Below are 23,705 nucleotides of genomic sequence, written 5' to 3' on the forward strand. Positions count from 1 at the left end.
ATAAATAAAAGTAAAAGTATGTTCTGTCTCTTCTAGTTTTCCTACACTTGGACACAAAGAAAAGGAGGATATGACCTACTTGGTCAACAGAATCACTCCCTCAAGAGACACAGATTCTTATCTGAGAAACATTGCCTGCCACAGGTTGGTTTGTCTCTCCCCCCCGCCACCCCCACCCCCCCACCCCCCCGTCACAATGATAGGTTGATGGGTTGATGTCTTAACCCCCATAACTGTAAAGGTGACTTTATTTGGAATTAGGGTCTCTGCATATGTAATCAAGTTAAGATAAGGTCATATTGAATCAGTTCAGTTCAGTTCAGTTGCTCAGTCATGTCCGACTCTTTGCGACCCCATGAATTGAAGCACATCAGGCCTCCCTGTCCATCACCAACTCCTGGGGTCCACCCAAACCCATATCCATTGAGTCAATGATGCCATCCAGCCATCTCATCTTCTGCCATCCCCTTCTCCTCCCACCCTCAATCCTTCCCAGCATCAGGGTCTTTTCAAATGAGTCAGCTCTTCGCATCAGGTGGCCAAAATATTGGAGTTTCAGCTTCAACATCAGTCCTTCCAATGAACACCCAGGACTGATCTCCTTTTGGATTGACTGGCTGGATCTCCTTGGAGTCCAAGGGACTCTCAAGAGTCTGCTCCAACACCACAGTTCAAAAGCATCAATTCTTCGGTGTTCAGCTTTCTTTATGGTCCAACTCTCACATCCATACATGACTACTGGAAAAACCATAGCCTTGACTAGACAGACCTTTGTTGACAAAGTAATGTCTCTGCTTTTTAATATGCTGTCTAGGTTGGTCATAACTTTCCTTCCAAGGGGTAAGCATCTTTTAATTTCATGGCTGCAATCACCATCTGCAGTGCTTTTGGAGCCCAGAAAAATAAAATCAGCCACTGTTTCCACTGTTTCCCCATCTATTTGCCATGAAGTGATGGGACTGGATGCCATGATCTTAGTTTTTGGAATGTTGAGCTTTAAGCCAACTTTTCACTCTCGTCTTTCACTTTCATCAAGATGCTCTTTAGTTCTTCACTTTCTGCCATAAGGGTGGTGTCATCTGCATATCTGAGGTCATTGAATCAGAGCGGGCCATAAATTTCACGAGTAGTGTCTTGTATGATGGTTGCGTGGACATGAGGGCCGACACTGCAGGGGTGCAGATACAGTCCCCCAGAAGGTCCAAGCCCTGCAGGCAACTCCCAGAAGCCCCGAGAGACCCAGGCAGCAGTTCCTCCCCCGGCCTCCAGGAGGCGCAGCCTCGTGACACCTGGATCATCAGCTTCCAGAGTGAGGGTAAACTTCTGTTGTTTTAAACCATCTTGTAGGCGTGCTTGGTTACGCAGACCTAGAAAACGAAATACGAAAGGGAAAGTCCTGTCTCTTTTCACTTGAAAACAAAGAAAAGGATAAAGAGGAGAGTGAACCAGATGCACAGAAAGAAGCAAAAAAAAAAAAAAAAGAGCCCGCGTAGCCGCTGGTATAGAGAGGGACTTAGCGATGGGTGAGGAGGTGGGAATGTAGGTGGAGGAGGCGTCCAGGTCTAATTCCGATTCCAGGAGATGCGTTTGACAGCTGAATGGCAGTTGGCAAGGCTGTCTTCCTTCCACATCCAAGTGCCCATCTGAAATTCCGTGCAGGTCTCACTGTATCTCTCATCCGGCTCCACCGCTAACTTACTTGTCACTGTTTCCCGGAAAACTATTAGCTCAGTGAGAAGGGGATCTCAATCACTGTGACTTCATATACCTTCCCGGTAAGCTCTCATAAACGTCTAATAGCTTCACCAGAGTTAATGCAAAAATGTCAGGACACACTTGAATTTTCAAGTCTATCTGCCTGTGCCGACAAGGTTTCCAGAACAGGAAAAGCGCTAACTGGAAGCTGAGTCCATGCCTGTCTGTAAAGCACCGTGATGTGTCTGGTCCACACTGGAACTGAAGGTCCCTGTTTCCCAGTGGACCAGACCCAGCCATTCCCAACTCCATGGACCGTCTCCCCCCTCACACCTGGTCTGTTCCCCCAGCAGCACAGTCCCACCTGAGCTCAGGGCACTGTTGCAGCCCAGCTCAGTGTCCACTACTAGCTCCTCACGGGTCCTCCTGCCTTCGTTGTCGGCAACTACAATTCACCCTTCCAGTCTGCTTCCAGATGATTCTAAAACACAAGTGTGACCATTTCACTCCAGTATGTAAAGGTTCACAAGGCTCATCCTTTTTGGCAATAGGATGAAATCTGCATCCTCTGATGTCGCCCTCGAGGCCCTGCAGTATCCGACTCTTGTCCTCTGAGGTCTGATGTCTTTTTCTTACCTTCCATCCCCCCTGCCCTTCTCTGCTCCACCTGGATTCCTTCTTCCAGTTCCCAAATACACCACATCCTCTCAACTCTGGAATCCCAGACATGTTACGCCCTTGGCCTGGAACCCTCCCCACCACAACCCCAGTGCGCCTAAAACACACCACCCCACCTGACTCTTTCTTCAAATATAGACTCAGAAACTACCCCATCAAATATTTCAATGACAGCTTTCTTCATTCTTAGATTCAGCTTGACTTTACTCCTATGTGACCCTGTACCACCTTTATTGGCATCCTGATATTTGGTCATCCACTATACTGTAAAAGCTTTATTGCCAAAACTCCATATAGCGTCCGACCATGTTACCTGCAGCGTCTGATGCCCAGTGGAGGCCCAGAGTAGGCACTCATTAAATATTTGTTAATTGAATGAGCTACTTCACTGGGATTTGTTTTTATAGACAGCAAGACAGGTTTATATATCCTGGTATAAGACACATGATACATAGACAAATGTTGAGAATTTGTTTTTGTTGTTTTTTTTCTTCTTTTGTGTGAAACAGGAAGCAAAGTAACACTTCTGTGTATGAGTTTGTCTCTAAGAGTGGAAACAGCAGAGAAGACTGAGGGAGGGGCAACTTCTAAAAGACTGATCTAATTTTAAAAGTCTAATCCAGCTTCAGGCTTTCTTGTCTTAGTCTCTGGTCTAGGAAATGGAATGAGTCTAAGGATCCTTCAGTGTTTCACAGTGTAAAACATACATCCAAATAAAGAAAAGACAGAATGGCTTCTATGAAGATAGAAAGGTCCATTTTCACAGTTGCATTTCTCCAAACACTGTATTTTAGTAATTAATTGAGGAATAAACTTTGACCTTGCAGTGTTCTAGAACAAAATGAGTGAGCACTCACAAGAGAATTTTATCTGAAGATTTAAATTACCCTGCTGTTCCCACAGTCTACATCATTGTGTTTCAAAAACTTAGTCAACTTATATAGAATTACAATAATAGCACCTAATCTTCTAGACACTTTATACTTAAATAATTTCACTAATCCTACTAATTAGGCTGTGAACAAGGAGGACAGGTATTAATATTATCTTGATTTTTGAGTTTGAGCTCTAAGATAATATACAAGAGCTGAGATTTGTTAAGTCTCTGCATACAGTGTCTCATTTAGTAATCAGGATAATCCAATGAGTCTGTACTATTATCCCATTTCGATGATAACAACTCAGATTTAGAAAAATTAAGTATTATGTCCAAAGTGACACAACTAGTAAAAGGAAATGTTGGAATTCAGACCTAGTCTCGTATTTGAACTTGTTGCTGTTTTCCACAATAGCTGAGAATTCCCTAGTAGTTTGATTTTGTTGTTTTTGTTTTTCAAATCACCTCATCAGTGCTCCACCACACAATTAAAAATAATCTTTTGCATGACAATTTTAGCTAAAATAATTTTCCTCTTTTTCAATGTTTTGTATTAAAAAGCCCTCACCTTGCTTTTATCCCCCCTTTCTTCTCTGCCCATCTCCTCTTGTAAGATTACAAGAAAAATGTATTCATAAATTGCTAGGTTGGTTCTAAGAATAACTGTAGATAAACCCAAGGTCTATTTTTATAACCAAAATATGGTACCGATGTTAATACTCCTTTTCTTTCTTTAAAGACATTTTGTGTTTGCCAAATGGATAACCATCTTCTCATCCAAGAGGTGAGGCTTGGAGACAAGGATTATTATTGGTGTCACTGCAGCTAGTAAGATTATCCTCCTTAGACTGTTTGGAATGTGAGGACCTGTTGGTCTCTTATCTGCCTAGGAAAGAGTGTCAAATTGTTGAGTTACTAAGATTTTCATTTTCAAAGTTAAATCTGAAAGAACTTAGTATGCATTTTTGTGCTGTCTTATTTTCTAAGCAAGATTCAGTTCAGTTCAGTCGCTCAGTCATGTCCGACTCTTTGCGACCCCATGAATCGCATCACGCCAGGCCTCCCTGTTCATCACAAACTCCCGGAGTTTACTCAAACACATGTCCATCGAGTCGGTGATGCATAATTGTTCTTAAATGTTCTATTTGGGACAATTTTGATTAAATAGTGAGAAAGGAATCTAAAATAGAATCTATGTATCTATCGATATATATAACTGGAGAAGGACGTGGCAACCCAGTGCAGTATCCTTGCCTGGAGAATCCCATGGACAGAGGAGCCTGGCAGGCTATAATCCATGGGGTCGCAAGAGTTGGACACGGCTTAGCGACTAAACCACCACCACCACCACCATATATATAACTGAATACCTTTGCTGTATACTGGAAACTAATACAATGTTGTAAATTAACTACATTAAAAAAAAACAACTGAGCATCTATTTGTGTCCCTTTTTTCAAACCAAGTAGCAAGTCTCATTAAAGTTAAACTAGAGAATAAAAAAATCCATTATTATCATATTATGTGACCAAAAGATGAAACCCATAAGCCTCAAACTGATGTTTGGGTCATCATGCGTTTAGTTCAGTCTGCAGACCATAGGGAGATTTTAGCTTTGCCATTTTTACATGTGTTAATCCCATGCTAAGATCATCGAAACCCTAGAGTGACCCTTGTGTTTATGTAGCAGCCAGGCCTTTCCACATAGTCGCGAGTACTGCAGTTACACAGACTTGATGGTCCAATAGCAAATAGTCACTGAATGGCATTTAGACTCAGTCAACCAGTATCACATGTGAAACATCCTGAATCCCAATAGAGGAAGCTTTTACTTTCTGGAAAAGAGAAATCAAAACCAAATATGAGAAGGAAGCTAACTTTTCACTTGCTGTCCTTAAATCTTTTTTATGATTAAAACAATGATAATAACATGAGGTTTCCCCTCTCAACAAAGTATCAAATATACAGTAGAGTATTGTGAACTACAAGTGTTGTGTGCAGACCTCTAGAATTTATCCATCTTGCTTGACTGATATTTTTTCCCCATTGAACTACCATCCCGGGACTCTGACAACTTTCATTCTACTTTCTACTTCTGAGTTGACTACTTTAAAGATGCCGTAAAAGTGGAATCAGGAGTATGTGTCCTTCTGTGAAAGGCTTATTTTCCTTAATGTTCTCAACGTGCATTCATATTATGTCACATGATATGATTTCCTACTTTTTGAAGGATGACTATTATTTCTTTGCCTGGATATACCACATTGCTTTGTTTATCTGACATTTAGGTTATTTCTGCTTCATGATTGAGTGAATAATGTGGTGATCACATAGATCAATATAGAAGTGAAAATATCTCCTTGAGATCCTGTTTTCTACTCTTTTGGATAAACTCCCAAAAGTGGGATTGCTGGATTATATGATCATTGTATTTTTAGTTTTTTGAGGAACTTGATATTTTTTTCTGTTACAGCCACCATTGCACAAGCATTCCAGTTTCTCCAGTGCCTTTTCAATGCTTGTTATTTTGATTTTTTTATTCTTAATGGACATCCTAACAGGTGTGAGGTGATATCTCATTATAGTTTTATAGTTTTTATTTGCATTTCCCTGATGATTAGTGATGTTGATCATCTTTTCATAAATCTTTTATTTGTACATCTTCTTGGAAAAAATGTCTGTTCAAGCCCCTTTTCCATTTTTAATTGAGTTATTTCACATTGCTGTTTACCGTCTTTTCATTTCATCTTAAATGACTCTATCATTTCGTTTAATGCTGATCTAGAATCCATGAACTTTCTCAGAATCCGTGTTTATCTGGGAAAATCTGTATCTCATCTTATACTTGAGAACATCTTTAATTCTTGATCATATACATATTTAGAGCCTCTATGGTAATTTAAAAGAATAAGTTTATCTTTTCACTATCAACACATTGTCACAATAAAGTTCTTCTCTTTTTTCCAATTTTCCTTAGTAATAATATACAATGTTGTTCTTTTTCCTAACATATTGGCTATTTCAAATGCATTTATTGCTGTAGTGGTTACATCCTTAATAGATAAATCAAAACTTCACTTATTTTTATATAATGATAGATCAGATTAAATAAACAACTAAACATTGCTCTCCCATTTAAGGTTTCTTTTCATGGCACATCTTTTGTCCAAGTCTTCATAGAGAGTACAACTAAAGGGACTTCTGCATGTTTAAGTAGCCTTTAGGATGGTATGTGCTTAGTTGCTTAGTCATGTCTGACTCTTTGTGACCCTATGGACTGTCGCCCCCTAAGCTCTTTTGTCCATGAGGATTCTCCTAGGCAAGAATACTGGAGTGGGTTGCCATGCCCTCCTCCAAGGGATCTTCCCAACTCAGAAATCGAACTGGGGTCTTCTGCACTGCAGGTAGATTCTTTGCCAGCTGAGCTACTAGGATAGGATATTCAGATAAAAATACAGAAGATATTCATACCAAAAATATCTATTGTTTATCTGACATTCAAAATGAACTTGGAGTCCTTCATTTTTCTTGCTAAATAGGTCAGATCTGCTTTGGAAAGCTCCTGAGACTTAGCTCATCCGTTGGGAATTAAGAGGAGGAGCACCAAAAACAACTTGACTCTTTCTTATTGAGGATGTGAGTTACTCCCACTAGACCCAAATCTGAGGATAAAGTGAGATTTATAATGAAACAGGCACCATTATAAATTCACAATGTGCCAGGCAATGCTTAGCTTTTAACAAGAATTTCAGCACCTAATCCTTCCAACTACTCTGCCTTGAAAGTAGGAAAATTACAATTTAGAGGTTAATTTGCCAAAAGCTACACCTGCCACCAGGATTCTGAACCAGGCTGACATTACCCAGAGCCTGTGGGCTTACTCCCAGTGTGATCTTGGAAAGCTAAGTGCAAGGTCCCTGTGACATAGTCTGTGGCGACTTGTTTCATGATCTGAGATAAACAACCATGATAACTATATACCATGGGCCAAGGTTAATGGAAATATGATATTTATGGTACTTTCCTTCAATCATCAGTTAATGAGTACCTCTGTGTCAGACACTGTTCTATGTACAAAGACTAAAATGGTAAACAACACCTACAAAATTCCTCTTCTTTTCAATATGCAACCAAATGCATAATATTCTGAGAGAAACCTCTGCAGCAATTGTGGATCAAAGATATTAATAATACAAATTCCTTCTAACAGGTGAACATGCTTATTATCTCTGAACTTGCAGCTGTTCAGATGACAGGAAAATGTAAATCTGCACATCTTGAAAGTTATCACAGAAAGGAGAATAAAATGAATTTCCCGAGTTTGGCTGTTCACAAATACAAAGAATGGGAAAATTTTCCACTTACACATAACAAGAGTTTCAAAATCTGTGATGGCCTATTTCATGAGCTGAGCTACACCAATATTTATGTATGTAAATGAAACAAACTTTTTTATTCAAGTTTATTTGAAATGCCATGCTAATAAATTACAAGGTGGGTCTTATTTTTATTACTCAGCTAACTCTCATACTCTGTAATCTATAAAAGAATTATTTCTGAACATCTGAATTTTATTGATTGTTGTTCAGTCCCTGAGTTCTGTCTGACTCTTCGTGACCTCATGCAGTGTAGCACGCCAGGCTCCTCTGTCCTCCACTATCTCCCAGATTTTGCTAAAATTCATGTCCATGTCCACTGAGTTGGTGATGCTATCTAACCATCTCATTCTCCACTCCCCTTTCTCCTTTTGCTTTCAATCTTTCCCAGCATAAGGGTTTTTTCAATGAGTTGGCTCTTCAGATCTGGTAGCCAAAGTATTGGAGCTTCAGCTTCAGCAATAGTCCTTCCAATGAATATTTAGGGTTGATCTCCTTTAGGACTGACTGGTTCAATCTCCTTGCTGTCCAAGGAACTCTTCTGTGACATTACAATTCAAAAGCATCAATTTGTCAATGCTCAGCCTTCTTTATGGTCCAACTCTCATGTTCATACATGACTACTAGAAAAAAACATAGCTTTTACATTTGTCAGTAAAGTGATGTCTCTGCTTTTTTATTTTTTAAGCTTGATAAGCTGTCTAGGTTTGTCATAACTTTCCTTCCAAAGAGCAAGCATCTTTGAATTTCATGGTTGCAGTCACTGTCTGAATTGATTTTGGAGCCCCCCAAATAAAACCTGTCACTGCTTTCACTTTTTCCCCTTCTATTTGCCATTAAGTGATGGGATCAGATGCTATGATCTTAGTTTTTTTTTTCATGTTGAGTTTCAGCTAGCTTTTTCACTTTCCTCATTTGTAGGCTCTCTAGCTCCATTTCTCTTTCTGCCATTAGAATGGTATCATCTGCATATCTGAGGTTGTTGATATTTCTTTCTGCAATCTTGATTCCAGCTTGGAGTTGCTCCAGCCTGGCATTTTGCATAATGTACTCTGCATAGAAGTTAAATAAGCAGGGTGACAACATACAACTTTGCCATGCTTCTTTCCCAATTTTGAACCAGTCTGTTGTTCCATCTCCGGTTTTAACTGTTGCTTCTTGACCCACATACAATTTTCTCAGAAGACAGAGAAGGTAGTCTAGTACTCCCGTGTTTTTAAGAATTTTCCAGTTTGTTGTGATCCACACAGTCAAACGCTTTAGTGTAATTGAATCAGAAGTAGCTGTTTTCTTGAATTCCCTTGCTTTCTCCATGATACAACAGATGTTGGAGATTTGATCTCTGGTTCCTCTGCATTTTCTAAATCCAGCTTGCACCTCTGGAAGTTCTTGATTCATATACTGCTGAAGCCTAGCTTGAAGGATTTGGAGCATAACCTTGCTAGCAAGTGAAATGGGTGCAATTGTATAGCAGTTGGAATAGTCTTTGGCATTGCCCTGTTTTAGAATTGGAATGAAAACTGACCTTTTCCAGTCCTGTTGCCACTGTTGAGTTTTCCACGTTTGCTGACATGTCAAATGCAGCACTTAAACAGCAACGTCTTTTAGGACTTGACATAGCTCTGCTGGAATTCTGTCACCTCCACTAGCTTTGCTTGTTGTAATGCTTCTTAAGGCCCACTTGACTTCACACTCCAGGACAACCAGGTCCAGGTGAGCGACCGTACCACTGTGGCTATCTTGGGCATTAAGAGTTTTTTGTATAGTTCTTGTGTGTTTTCTTGCCACTCCTTCTTAATCTCTTGTGCTTCTGTTAGGTTCCTACCATTTCTGTCCCTTGCGATCTCCAGTTTTCTTAAGGAGATCTCTAGTCTTTCCCATTTTATTGTTTTCCTCTATTTTTTTGTATTGTTCATTTAAGAAGCCTTTTTTAAATCTCTTCTTGCTATTCTTCTAGAACTCTGTATTCACTTGGGTATATCTTTCCCTTTCTCCCTTGCCTTTCACTTCCCTTCTTTCCTCAACTATGTGTAAAACCTTTTCAGAAAACCACGTTGCTTTCTTGCATTTCTTTTTCCTTTGTAATGGTTTTGGTCTCTGCTTTCTGTACAATGTTACAGATCTTCTTCAGGCACTCTGTCTATCAGACCTAGTCCCTTGAATCTAGTTGTCACCTCCACTGTATAATCTTAAGGGATTTGATTTAGGTCATACCTGAATGACATAGTTGTTCTCCCTACTTTCTTTCATTAAAGCCTGAATTTTGCAATAAGGGGCTCACGATCTGAGCTACAGACCTTGGGCTGGGTGTTAATTCCTCTTTGCATCTATGAGTAGGATGGTTATATCATTCACTGTCCAAATTAGGTGTGGTGTAAAAATTAGGGCACCACAGATCCTGAAAGGAAGAGCTATGAATTATTAAGCCTGGGTAAGAACAGAGCAGGGATTGTCACAAACAAGCCACATTTGTAGTCCATTCATTTCCCCCTCAGAAATGTCAAAGATTATCTCAAGGTTTTGTAATCTAATTAGCACTAGTGACTTTTTCCTTAGTGGGAAAACAAGAGGGCATGGTACCCTTGACCTTCTATCATGATTTGCCACAGTAGGTTTATGGCACTATCAGTTGTAATCAGAGCTAAAAATACAACAAAAGTGAAAGTTCTTCCTTGTGGTAATAATCATGTATCCTTCTCTGGAGATAGAAACAAAATGCACCTGCTGTGTAAAAAAAGGTAAAGATGAAAATCAGTCACTACTGAATAGTCAACAATGAAATATGTAAAACTTGTCATCTGTTATTACTGCTGATCTCAGTCTTTTTATCTGCACCTTTATTTGTGCAATGGCTTCAATGCCTGGAAATCACTTACTAGCAGTTTACCATATTACCCTCACAGCAACTTATCACTAGGCCATTCTTTTCTCTTTTTCTTGCTGAAGTTTAACGTTGTCAACTTGATTCCATTTTCCTTGTGTTTACATGCAAATAGGTTGTTAGAGTGCAACGACATTTAACATTAGGGCCACATGTCCTGACTGCCTTGAACACACGGAAAAACTGCCTTGAAAATAATGTAACCTCTTTTGCTTAATGTCTATCTCTGGGGTCGCCTTTCTTCTCCTTTGGTTGGAGTTCTATAGAAAATTATAGATTCCTTATGTACCAATCTGCCATCATGTACACATATCCTAAAGAGTCAGCTTTAAGTGTCAAAGATCTATTACATATAAGAATGCCCGCAGGCTTATTTGCAAATACAGTTGTCCTTTAAAAATATGTTGTATTTAATAAAAGTGCTCTATTCTTCCCAGCAAAGCAATAAAACCAAGAGGAAGAAAGAATGATTTCCAGATAAGTTAAAAAATTTATCTACTTTTCATTTATTAAAAGACTTTTACATTAGGGTATTGGGAAGAATAGGATAAAGCAAAAGTCATATAAAAAGAGAAGAACATTTTAAAGTCAAATTCACAGTAGAGTAAATTAGTTGGAATTTAACTTTCTGTGTTTTTTCTTCTAAACACTCACTTCACAACCATTAGTTGATTCTATATTCATACATATATAAAGGCTAGTGCACTTCTCAAATTTTTCCCCTCTGAGTAATAGTACTGTGCAAATTTTCCTAAATATTTCAAGTCATATTGAAAATCTGATTAACACAGCATATTGATCAGGTTGCACTTTGGAAAAAGACACATGTAGGAAAAACAAACCATATTTAAATATAATCTCTTTCCAAGACACTTAAAGAATTTTCGGAACTTAGAAAAATCACTGACAGTTCACAGTATTTCTTTAAGGTGAGTAGACATCATTATTATTGTTATATCAGTGAGAAATAAAGATGGAAGTTTAAGGGGAGGTACAGATCAGTAAAATAAGGTGGAGAATAAAAATATTGCTCAGAGAGCCAGGAACCAAAGCCACAGCTACACAACTATATACAATATGAAAAGTTCTAGTGGAAATATAAAAAGTAACAGAATAATCCAGCATGAAAAATTATTTGTCACATAATAATTTTCAGATTTTCCACTAAAGCAAACTGTTTCTTTTGCCACATATGAGAAAGATATTAATCCATTTTAAACCTTAAAAATGGACCAGATGTATTCAAATCACTTTTGAAAATAGATATAATTTTTTTTCTGTAGCATCAAAAGTACAGCTTTGAAAATTACTTCTCTGTGACTAACGGTGCGGAGGGAATGCAAACATTAAATGGTTCATTTTGTCACTAGCTTGAAAACAGGCAATTCTGCGGGCAGTCGATTCCCTGGGGGAAGTGTTGGTTTAAGGAGTCACCACTGGAGCACCCAGCTCGCTTGGCACTTGTTCCTAAAACTAATCTGCTTGAAAGCTGATTGGCTATTATGTTGTAGCCCCAGGCCATCAAATAACAACTGAATACTGCTGTCAGCAAAGTCTCATTTTCAAATTTATTTAAACCACAAAAAAGGTAACCCATTTCTCCCACTCAACGACCAACCCCTGGCAATCAGCAGTCCGTTCTTTTTTCTGTGAGCCTGGTATTTATTGATTTGCTTGTTTACAGATTCCACATACAAGGGTGATTGATATACAGTATTTGTCTTCCTCTGACTTATTTCACTTAGCAAATGTTGCTGTAAATAGTGAGATTTCATTCATGTTATGGCTGGATAATATTCCATTATGTATATATGTAATATATACATATATGTACATATATTCTACATATATATATACAATATATATGTGTGTGTGTGTGTGCGTGTGTATACATTTACATATCACAATTCCTTTCTGCATTCATCCATCAATGGGCACTTCAGTTTTTCCATATCTTGGCTATTGTAAACAATGTTGCAATAAATATGGTGGTACAGATATCTTTTTGAGTTAGCGTTTCCATTATCTTCAAATAAATACCCAGAGGTAGAATTTTTGGATTGTGTGATAGTCCTACTTTAAAATTTTTGAGGAACCTCCTTACTGCTGTTCACAGTGATTCCCACTGTCAGTGTATGAGGGTTGCATTTTCTCTATATCCTCACCAATGGTTGCTGTTTTTTTTCTTTTTAATAAAAGTCATTCTGACAGATGTGAGGTGATAATTCATTGTGGTTTTTACTTGCATTTCCCTGATGATTAGTGATGTAGAACATCTTTTCATGCACTGCTGACTATCTGTATGTGTTCTTTGGAAAAATGTCCATTCAGATATTCTGCCCGTTTTTAAAACAGTTTTTTCAGTTGAGTTATTTGTGTATTTTGGAAATTAGCCCCTTATCAGATACATAATTTGCAAATTTTTTTCTCATTCAGTGAGTTGTCTTTTTCATTTATTAAAGCTTTCTTTTGTTGTGTGGAAGCTTTTTAGTTTGATGTTTATTTTTGCTTGTTTTGTTTTCAGTATTGGTGTCAAATTTTTAAAAGTGGTCATCAAGACCTGTGTCAAAGAGCTTACCACCTATATTTTCTTCTAAGCGTATTATGGCTTCAGGTCTTACATTCAAGCTTTTAATCCATTTTTAGTTAATATCTGTGTATTGCATAAGACAGTAGTCCAGTTTTATTCTTTTGCATGTGGCTATACAGCTTTCTCAACACCACTTATTGAACAGACTTTCTCTATTGCATAGTCTTGCCTCTTTTTTCTTAAATTAGTTGAGCATGTGTGTGAAGGTTTATTTCTGGGCTCTCTGGTCTATTGTATTGCTCTATGTATCTGTTTTTATGCCATACCATACTGTTCTAATCACTATAGCTTTGTAAAATATTTTGAATCAGAGAGTATGATGCTTTCAGCTTTGGTCTTTCTCAAGTTTACTTTGGCTATTTTGGATATTTTATAGTTCCATACACATTTTAACAGTTCGTTTTATTAATATTTCTGTGAAAAATTCTATTGGAATTTTGTTAGAGATTGTATTGAATCTGTACATTGCTTTTGGTAGTATTGACATTTTAGCAGTATTATTTCTTCAAATCCATGAGCATGAAAATATATCTTTTTATTTATTTGTGTCCTTTTCATTTTTTTTAATATATTTTAGTTTTCAAAGTACATGTCTTTCATCTCCTTTGTTAAATTTATTCTTAGATATTTTATTATTTTTAATGCAATTGTAAGAGGAGTTGTTTTCTTCACTTCTCTTTCTAAAAGTTTATTATTAGCAGCATCTCTTTTATTCAAGGCAATATAAAAATCTCTTCCAATCAAATCATTTAGAGAGATATTTCTGATAATATTACTTTATATTTTTTAATAAAAATCAAAATAGTATGTACTAGTAAGCATAATTCAATCACAAAAGTTTTACATAGTCTTATTTTTAAAACTACTTAAAATTTTCAAAATACATACATTATTTTTGTTGCAGAGAACTGGGACAAAGTGAGTAATAAAATACTTTTAGCCATAAAATATATATTACATTAAAACAGAAGTCCATTAAGGAAGCGGAATGTAAATATCACTTCAAAAAAAAAGCAAAGAACCAAGTAAACCTCCCAGCTGTTAAGGAAGAGCTTACAATGTATTTTTAAAATAGCTGTTGGTGAGTATGAAATTATGATTCTTAGATCTCATAAGATACATTTATAAAAGAGTTGTAACAAATTTATATTAAAATCTCAACGTTTATAATACAGTGGAAAGCATACCTTTGTATTTTAAAAATCTAATCATGTATTTTAGAGGTCAGCATAAAGGGTGTAAAGGGAAACATATCAATATATTCTCAATATTCCATGAGGCCATGCTCAAGCAAAAACAAAGTTTGAATACCAATACTAGAGGCAGTGTCTGACTTAGTACAGCTATATAAATGATCCAAATAATATGAATCCTGAACATACATCTGGGACTGCATATTGAGTTTTTCTGTTATCAATGAATATAATGAGATAATTTCCAGTCTTTCCAGGTGTTCTGTGTTTTGCAGACAAAGGCTGAGAAAATCCAGGAGACACGTAAAGAAGCCTAAGCTCCCAATTCACAGAGATAATCTTGAACTTTTCATCTTCAGTTCTTATATGGGAAATTTACCGAACATTGTAATTAATGTGTTTCACAGCTGAATAAATTCTCTCCCAAGACATTCAATTTACACATTGAAGATCAATTTCCTCAGCAATCCAATATTTTAACCTTTAGTCATGAACATGAGAAATGTGTACAAGGTATTAGCTTTGATGATACAAAGGAATTTTTGTACAACAAATATTTAGCTTCCTCAAAAGAGTCCTCTTAAATTAAATTAGATAATTTAAAATAACGTGTAAAACTTATCAAAATTGAATCACTAACTTTGAGTTATATGTCTTATGGCACATAGAAATAAATTATTTGAAAATGTGGTATTTTAAGCATAATTCAATTCTTAACATAATTTTTATTTATAAACATTATAAAAAGCTTCTCTTAAACATTTTATAAGTTAGCACCTTAATAACCTACTCATCTATCTTCCCACAGCTAATCTTTTCTTCCACTCACCCAGTCTATGTCAAGGGAATCACAAGCTGGATAGTATCACTTCTCTACTGAAAACACGTTAATAGTTTCTAATAAACCCCAGATCCCTGACTGAGACCTGAAGAAGCTGCATGGTCTGCTTTGCCTTAGCTCTTCAACTTCCCTGGTTCCAGGCAGCAGGCTTGCTTTTCTTTCAGCACAGATAACAAACATGCCAGAATTCTGAACACCTTCTGCTACACTGAATCAGTCTCCCTCATCACTGCCCACCGTTGCTCCTTACCTTGCTATCTCCGGCTTTATAGCTTTATCTCTATATTAAACTCAAGAACCCTTTCCTAGGAAGGTGTCTTTGAGAATCTCTTTTGTGATGCTATTGTTTCCTCTGTCATTTTAAGCCAAGACACACACTCAGTTGCTCATTTGTATTAATCTGTGTCTCTTGATGGACCGGATCAACCTGCTTCATATCTCTTGTATATGCAGAGTCTCAGCATAACGCCTGAAGGTATGTGGTAAGTGAGCACTGGTGAGTGAATAGAAGTGCCTTGTGGATTACTGAGCCCCACAGGCATGGAAAATGTACACCACAGAATTACACACATAACACCCTCATGCGCACAGAATCACTAATGTCAGACAACTAACTGAAAGACTGCATATGAAACATGATGACCAAAATATGTAAAAATTAACCTTTGACAGGAGACTTTTTCTATATTTACTCTTATAAAAACTTTTAATTAAAAATTAGACATCAAAGCTTCATTGACCATGTGTACTTACCACATTCTCAGCAGTCTTTAACACCTTCACTATTACCCATACAAACTAAGTTATGTTTGAGGCACATGTATGCTTTTCTCTGTGTGTGTGTGTGTGTGTGTGTGTATACTTCCCAGGTGGCACTAGGCTAAAGTATCTGCCTGCCAATGCCAGGAGACATAAGAGACTCAGGTTTGATCCCTGGGCTTGGAAGATCCCCTGGAGGAGGGCATGGAAACCCACTCTAGTATTCTTGCCTGGAGAATCTATGGACAGAGGAGCCTGGTGGGCTATGGTTCACAGGGTTGCAAAGAGTCAGACACAACTGAAGCGACTTGGCACAGCACGTGTGTGTGTGTGTGTGTGTGTGTGTGTGTGTGTGTACACATTCCACCAATTCCCACCCATCATCCTGGTCAGGTTAGTTTTCTTCCAACACTCCATAAAAGAGTTTCCTTTTTTCCTTAGAGACATTTTTTTTTTCAGTTATATTTTATTTCCTATAGAACCAAAATACAAAATTTTAGCAAGTCTAGTATTAATGGCATTAACACATTTTGGTACCCCATTTTCCACATTATGTTTAAATACAGAAAACCTTAAATATAGAAATCTAAAGAAATATAAACCATTTAATCTTGAGACATTCTCCAGAATTATTAACTTCCTTAAAATTTGGAAATGAGCAAAAGTGAACTAATTTAGATAGTATTTTTCTATAAATTTTTAAAAGGAGAAAATGATAGTTGACAAAACAATGTGTTTATTACAAGAATAATTCTTTTTTCTCAAAGATTTCCAAATTAGAGGGATACAAACATATTTTGAAACTAATAGTTACTGTGCACACAAATTCTTTCATGCATGATTAAATAAAAGATCAAGAAAATCAGTAATGCTTTCATTAGAACAATGTATATTCAAAAAATACAACAAGGGAAGATGATTATTCACAAAACACTTCTTAAAAGTTATCAAAAATAAATAAATAAAACTAGTTGAAGCATAAAAGGTCAAACTATTTGGACTTGACTCACAACTATATTCTCTTTATTCTTCTGACCACCTTAAGATCAAAAAACACTATTTTAAGTACTTTTTTAAGCTAGAGAAATTTATAAAAACCCAACCATGACACTCTTGTATCCTTTGTTCTTTAAAGATATATTTTAATAAAGGAATTATCTATATTTTATATGTCAACTTTTAATTTTTGAGTGAGACAAGTTAATATAATTTGCTAATTTATACTTAAATGATAATATAAAACTAAAGGTCTTCTAAATGCATCTTTTTAGTGTTTGGATAAATTTTATGTCATCAATTCTGTTTTTTTAAATTATATTAATTCTAGTATTTTTAGTCATATGAAATTAGCACAAAATTCCACTGGGTTTGTTTTTTCTCTTCCACACCTTCCCAGGCTCCTCTAGCTCAGCCTGACTTGCCTGTCCTTAGGAGTTGGGAATTCAGTGTAAGCCTATTATGATCACAATGTGGAAGGAGAGTGGGGGGGCTTCCTGAGGGCAGAGGGTTTTGTCATTACTGGCCCCCAGCATCCTGAGCACTTTCTGGCACCAAATTGCACTCAGTAAACTTATGAACAAATAAATGGAATTGACAGTAAATTATCTTGCATATCTCCAAAGTATTTCAAGCCTCTTTTGTTAACTTTCCCAAATATATCACAAATTCCTCTTCAGACATGCCAACACTTAACAAGTTTGGATCTGCACGCCTGGGCTTTTTTCCTCCAAGCTCTAGTCCTGCCAATTGAACAACTAATTCCAGATGAATGGAATTCTCTGGGTCAACGTGCCCTGCTGACCCGCTAGGCTTCACAAGTATGAATAGTTGAAAGAGTAGCACTTTGTTTACACTTAATACTCTTTAAAGCAGTGGAATAAATATCAGTGATACTCACATTTTAATACAAATAAAGATATAAACCAGAAAATAAATCTTAAGGGATGCATTTTGCCCTTTTGCCATTAACCACAGAATTCTGTGATTAATGTCAAAAGTTTTTACACAATATTGAAGTTTGTGTGGTTTGATTTTAACAAAGTATTTCACTGTTGCACCTGTAAGTTACAGAACACTCTTTACATGAACCCTTTCTCAGGACCACTGACCCTGACTCTCAGCTCCAGGGTAAGTCCTCCTTTTCCGGCTGCAGGGAGCGTCTGCAGGGGTCAGGGCCAATGACCACCCTGCCCTTCTGGCCCATTTCCCCTCAGAAGCCTGTAATTACCAGCTTACTCTCCTTATCCCACTTCATCACACTCTTCCTGCTAATTCCTTGCACCTACATCCGTACATCTTCTGTACACTGATGATTTTTTTCTTCTCAGTTAATGATTTTACATTTTTTAAGTACAGAATTAGTGGGTTTTTGAAAATTTGATCTCCTAGTATTAAAAAGGAGGGAAAGATGAAAACAACAGACTACAAAATGATTTTCCTGCATGTGGAGAACTATAAAGTGATTTTCCTTCAAATTATTGGGCTGGCCAAACTACTTGTTAGGGATTTACTGGAATATCCCACAGAAACCTGAACGAATATTTTGGCCAACCCAACCTCTGTTTTATTTTTTTAAGTTGTTTTAACAGATAAACTTCATTGTTCTACCTCCAACACTATGTTTTAGCACATTCCTTCTGGTCTCTGAACCTCAGTGCTACAAAAAGTTTACTTTGAGGAAAATTAAATAAGAAAGTTTCCTAATGAACCAGCCCAATCACCTCAGCAGCTTTTATTTTTTGACTTGTTATTTTACCAGCTTTGTTACAGAAGCCAAAAAAAGTGTTTGAAGCAAGGAATTCACATGCCTCATTGCTGTATAACAACCTTACTATTACATTGTACTTTTAGTTTGCAATCTTGCACAATATGCTATCAAAAAAGACTGATTTACTGATTTAATTTCTAAGGTGCATAATGATAAGGCACCTTAGAAATTCTTATAGCAAAAACGCATAATATTCTTTTTCCACTTGGGGAGAAAATTGCATGTATGATTTCTTTTCAATATTTGAAATATTTTCATTCCATATCTACAAAATATGAGCACTAGTTTTGCAAATGCTTGTTCAAAATCCTCAATCATTATTTACTTAAAAGATAGCTCTAAAGATATAGAAATTTTAGGGACCATGATTAATCAGGGCAAGAGTTCACACAAGTATTTACTTGATTCTTCTCTCTTTCTCTCTCTATCTTTTTCTTTCTCTCTTTCATCAAAGCCAGGGCATGTCAGGTTTGACATGGCAGTTGTCCAGAGGGATTTGCTCCCAATTATTTTGATCTAATGTTCTTTGTCTCTGTGATGACAAAGAAATAGCATGTTTTTCATCAAAGGCAGGAAATGCATTATTCTTTCTTTGATCTCTAAAGGGGAATTCTTAAGTAGAAAGGTGAGAGGATGGCCCTTAAGACTTTTAAATGCTCTAATCTGAAAATAAATAAACTAATCTTATGTGAAAAGTTAGACACTTCTAAAAGCCCAACTCCAAAATAATAGGCCCTGATTTTATATTAACCTTTAAGTCACAATGACTCCACCTCTTTTGAACAACTCTATATCTCTGAGTCCCAAATTGAGGATACTTCAATCATTTGGAAGCCTGATGCCATATTTTAGGTTGAAAATAAGTAGATAAGATTCTGAAACACAATTTTGTATCTTAAAGAGTTATCTATATGGTCAAGTCCTTTCTCTTCATCTTAGCTCATGGTGTGTTTGAACAACCCTGACTGAACCATCATCATCTGTATCTTTTCTCCTTCTCCTTTTCAAGGCCTCTTCAGTTCTGAACATCATACTCACTTCTCCAGTCAGCTCACTGGAGGTCTGATATCCAGTTATCTATGTTCGTTTTTCAATATGTGTGTATATGTGTGTGTTTGAAAGGATATTTGTGTGTCTCTCCCTCTTTTGAAACATGTGAATATTGACAATAATTCACTTACTGAGTGCACTCTCCTCCTCTCAATTCAATTTCATCACCACATAAAAACTAGGTATGATCTGGGGACTTCCCTGGCAGTCCAGTGGTTAGGACTCCAAGCTCCCAACGCAAGGAGCATGGGTTCAGTCCCTGGTTGGGGAACAGTGTGGCCACATGATGCACAGTGTGGCCAAAAAACAGAAATTAGGTACAATTTTCACTCTATACTTCAAAGCATTCAGAAAACCACAAAAAATGATTTTGTCAAAAGATGTTTCATTCTTTAAATCATACACAAAATATTAATTTGAGATAGATAACTATGCCTCAACATATTAGCTAAAGCTAAAGAGCTTCCAGAAGAAAACCTAGGAGAATATTTTCATGACCTTGATTTGACACAGATTTCTTAGAACACACCAAAATAAAATATAAAGGACAAATTCAAGAGACTGAACTTCATCTAGGTTTACTTTTCTACATATTTTAAAAAATCATTAGAAAATTAATACGCAAGATCGACTCATGGAGTGTTAAAAAAAAACCCATATATTTGACAAAAGACTTGTACCCAAAAGACATAAACAACTTTTTCAACTTAAAAATAAAAGTTGAACAATATAATGAAAATGGACAAAATATGTGAACAGAAGACAAATAAATGGAAAATAGACATAAAAAGGTGTTGAAGGTTACTAGCCCGTGGGAAAATGAGACATATCATTTTATACCATTTATACCATTTTATACCATGTCATACCATCTATTTAAAAGACTGATTAAGCAATGGTATGGATATGAAGCAACTGGAATTCTCATATGTTGCTTGAGATCAGTAAAACCCAAACGTTCCATTCAAAAATGTAAACCTGCCCAAAGAACTGAAAACATAGGTCTACAAAACATTGTAACATGTTCATAGCATTCTTATTTATAATGGCCCAAAGGAAAAACAACCCAAATGTTCAACATCAGGACAGTAAAATGATACCGAATGAGAAAGACCAAAAGTAGATTCTGTGTTAAAGCAGAAGTTTTGCCCGGGGTGACACAGGGGAGGTACGAGAGGGTGCTGAATGGAACGAAGGGAGACCTCAGAGCACAATGCATATCCGGCAGCATTTCCGCTTGCCCCTGGGAGCTCTGGAGTCAAGACTGACCACGGGTGCCTCTGCTTAGAGAAGAAACAGCTGGACCATCGTGCCACCAACTTGTGTAGTAATTGCCTGGGTGCTACTTCCCAGGTGGTGCTAGTAGTCAAGAACCCTTCTGGCAATGCTGGAGACATAAGTGATGCAGGTTCAATCTCTGAGTCAGGAAGATCCCCTGGAGGAGGGCATGGCAACCACTCAGGAATTCTTGCCTGGAGAATTCCATGGACAGTGGAGCTGGCAGGCTACAACAGTACCCGGGGTCATAAAGAGTTGGACATGATTGAAGCGACTGAGCACACATGTACTCCAGGAAGGGCTTGTCCTGAAGCTACTGCCACCTGATGTATCACACAGGCTATTGCCAAAAATAATGCGGCCTTGGCTCAAAAGTTGAGGCAGACCCTGCCAAGGGCCATAAGGATAGGCCTCCATGAGCATACTCCTGGCACCAACAAGGGGTATTTCCAGGAGGAGCATTTGCACAGGCCAGCTCCATACGACCACCCTGTGAGGTCTGAATTGTGTACATTTCAAAACTAACTTATAGTACAAGATGCGATGATGGCGGTTGTCTTTAGGGAACAGAAAAACACGAGTTAGTGGCTATGAAGGGTTATAAGAGAGCTTTCTGTGGAGCTAGCCGTGTCCTATTTCTTTCTTTCTTTCTTTTTTTTTTTTTTTTCGTGTCCTATTTCTTAACCAAAGTGCAGGTTAGCTAGGTATTTTTATTTTATGACATTTCGTCACTTACAGTGTGTAGACTTTTGGTATATATTTTGTTTAATTCAAAGAAAAGTCATTTCAGTAATTTTAGTAATGAGTGCATAAGACGGATGACATTTTGGGGAATGAGTGAAAGATGGAAAAATTTAGAATATATTCACACCCATGCATGCATATTTATATATACACATATATATATATAAAGCATAACACACAGCAAACAGGTTCTGTAGTGCTGTACTGAAAGAAAAAGACTTCGCTTGTGGCACAGTGGATAAGAATCTGCCTGACAATGAAGGGGACACCGGTTGGATCCCTGGTCCGGAAAGATTCCACATGCTACAGTGCTACAACCACTGAAGCCTGTGTGTCTAGAGTCTGTGCCTCACTACAAGAGAAGCCACCGCAATAAGAAGCTGTGCCCCACAACTAAAGAGGACCCCCCCACTCTCTACAACTAGAGAAAAGACTGCAGGCAGCATTGAAGGCCAGCACAGCCAAAAATAAACAAATGAATAAATAAAAATAAAAAACAACTTTAAAAAAGACACACATGAAAGTACAAGTGATTATAAAATCAAGATACTTATTATTTAAGGGTCAGATTAGAAGTCTAATGAGCTGTTTCAGACAAAATCTGATGAAATGTGTAATTTAATGGACTTTGAAAACTAAAAATAACCCACAAATCTAACATAAATTCTTGCAATGTATTCACTTTTCCTGAAGCGATCTCATTCTTCTTCAAATTTCTACTTTCAAAGTTGATATAAGTGACAAGTTATTAACTGTTAGTATATAGTAAATATTTATTGAATTGAATTAAATCCATCAAAAGTAGGCTGACACTAGAAACTTCTTTTTTTTTTTTTTTTCCATTTATTTTTATTAGTTGGAGGCTAATTACTTTACAATATTGTAGTGGGTTTTGTCATACATTGACATGAATCAGCCATGGATTTACATGTGTTCCCCATCCCAATCTCCCCTCCCACCTCCCTCTCCACCAGATTCCTCTGGGTCTTCCCAGTGCACCAGGCCCGAGCACTTGTCTCATGCATCCCACCTGGACTGGTGATCTGTTTCACCCTAGATAATATACATGTTTCGATGCTGTTCTCTCGAAACATCCCACCCTCCAAAACTCTGTTCTGTACATCTGTGTCTCTTTTTCCATTTTGCATATAGGGTTATCATTACCATCTTTCTAAATTCCATACATATGCATTAGTATACTGTATTGGTCTTTATCTTTCTGGCTTACTTCACTCTATATAATGGGCTCCAGTCTCATCCATCTCATTAGAACTGATTCGAATGAATTCTTTTTAATGGCTGAGTAATATTCCATGGTGTATATGTACCACAGCTTCCTTATCCATCGTCTGCTGATGGGCATCTAGGTTGCTTCCATGTCCTGGCTATTATAAACAGTGCTGCAATGAACATTGGGGTGCACGTGTCTCTTTCAGATCTGGTTTCCTCAGTGTGTATGCCCAGAAGTGGGATTGCTGGGTCATATGGCAGTTCTATTTCCAGTTTTTTAAGGAATCTCCACACTGTTCTCCATAGCGGCTGTACTAGTTTGCATTCCCACCAACAGTGTAAGAGGGTTCCCTTTTCTCCACACCCTCTCCAGCATTTATTGCTTGTAGACTTTTGGATAGCAGCCATCCTGACTGGCGCGTAATGGTACCTCATTGTGGTTTTGATTTGCATTTCTCTGATAATGAGTGATGTTGAGCATCTTTTCATATGTTTGTTAGCCATCTGTATGTCTTTTTTGGAGAAATGTCTGTTTAGTTCTTTGGCCCATTTTTTGATTGGGTCATTTATTTTTCTGGAATTGAGCTTCAAGAGTTGCTTGTATATTTTTGAGATTAATCCTTTGTCTGTTGCTTCATTTGCTATTATTTTCTCCCAATCTGAGGGCTGTCTTTTCACCTTGCTTATAGTTTCCTTTTTTGTGCAAAAGCTTTTAAGTTTAATTGGGTCCCATTTGTTTATTTTTG

The sequence above is a fragment of the Cervus elaphus genome, chromosome 5 (assembly GCF_910594005.1).
Source record: "Cervus elaphus chromosome 5, mCerEla1.1, whole genome shotgun sequence".
Taxonomy (NCBI): domain Eukaryota; kingdom Metazoa; phylum Chordata; class Mammalia; order Artiodactyla; family Cervidae; genus Cervus; species Cervus elaphus.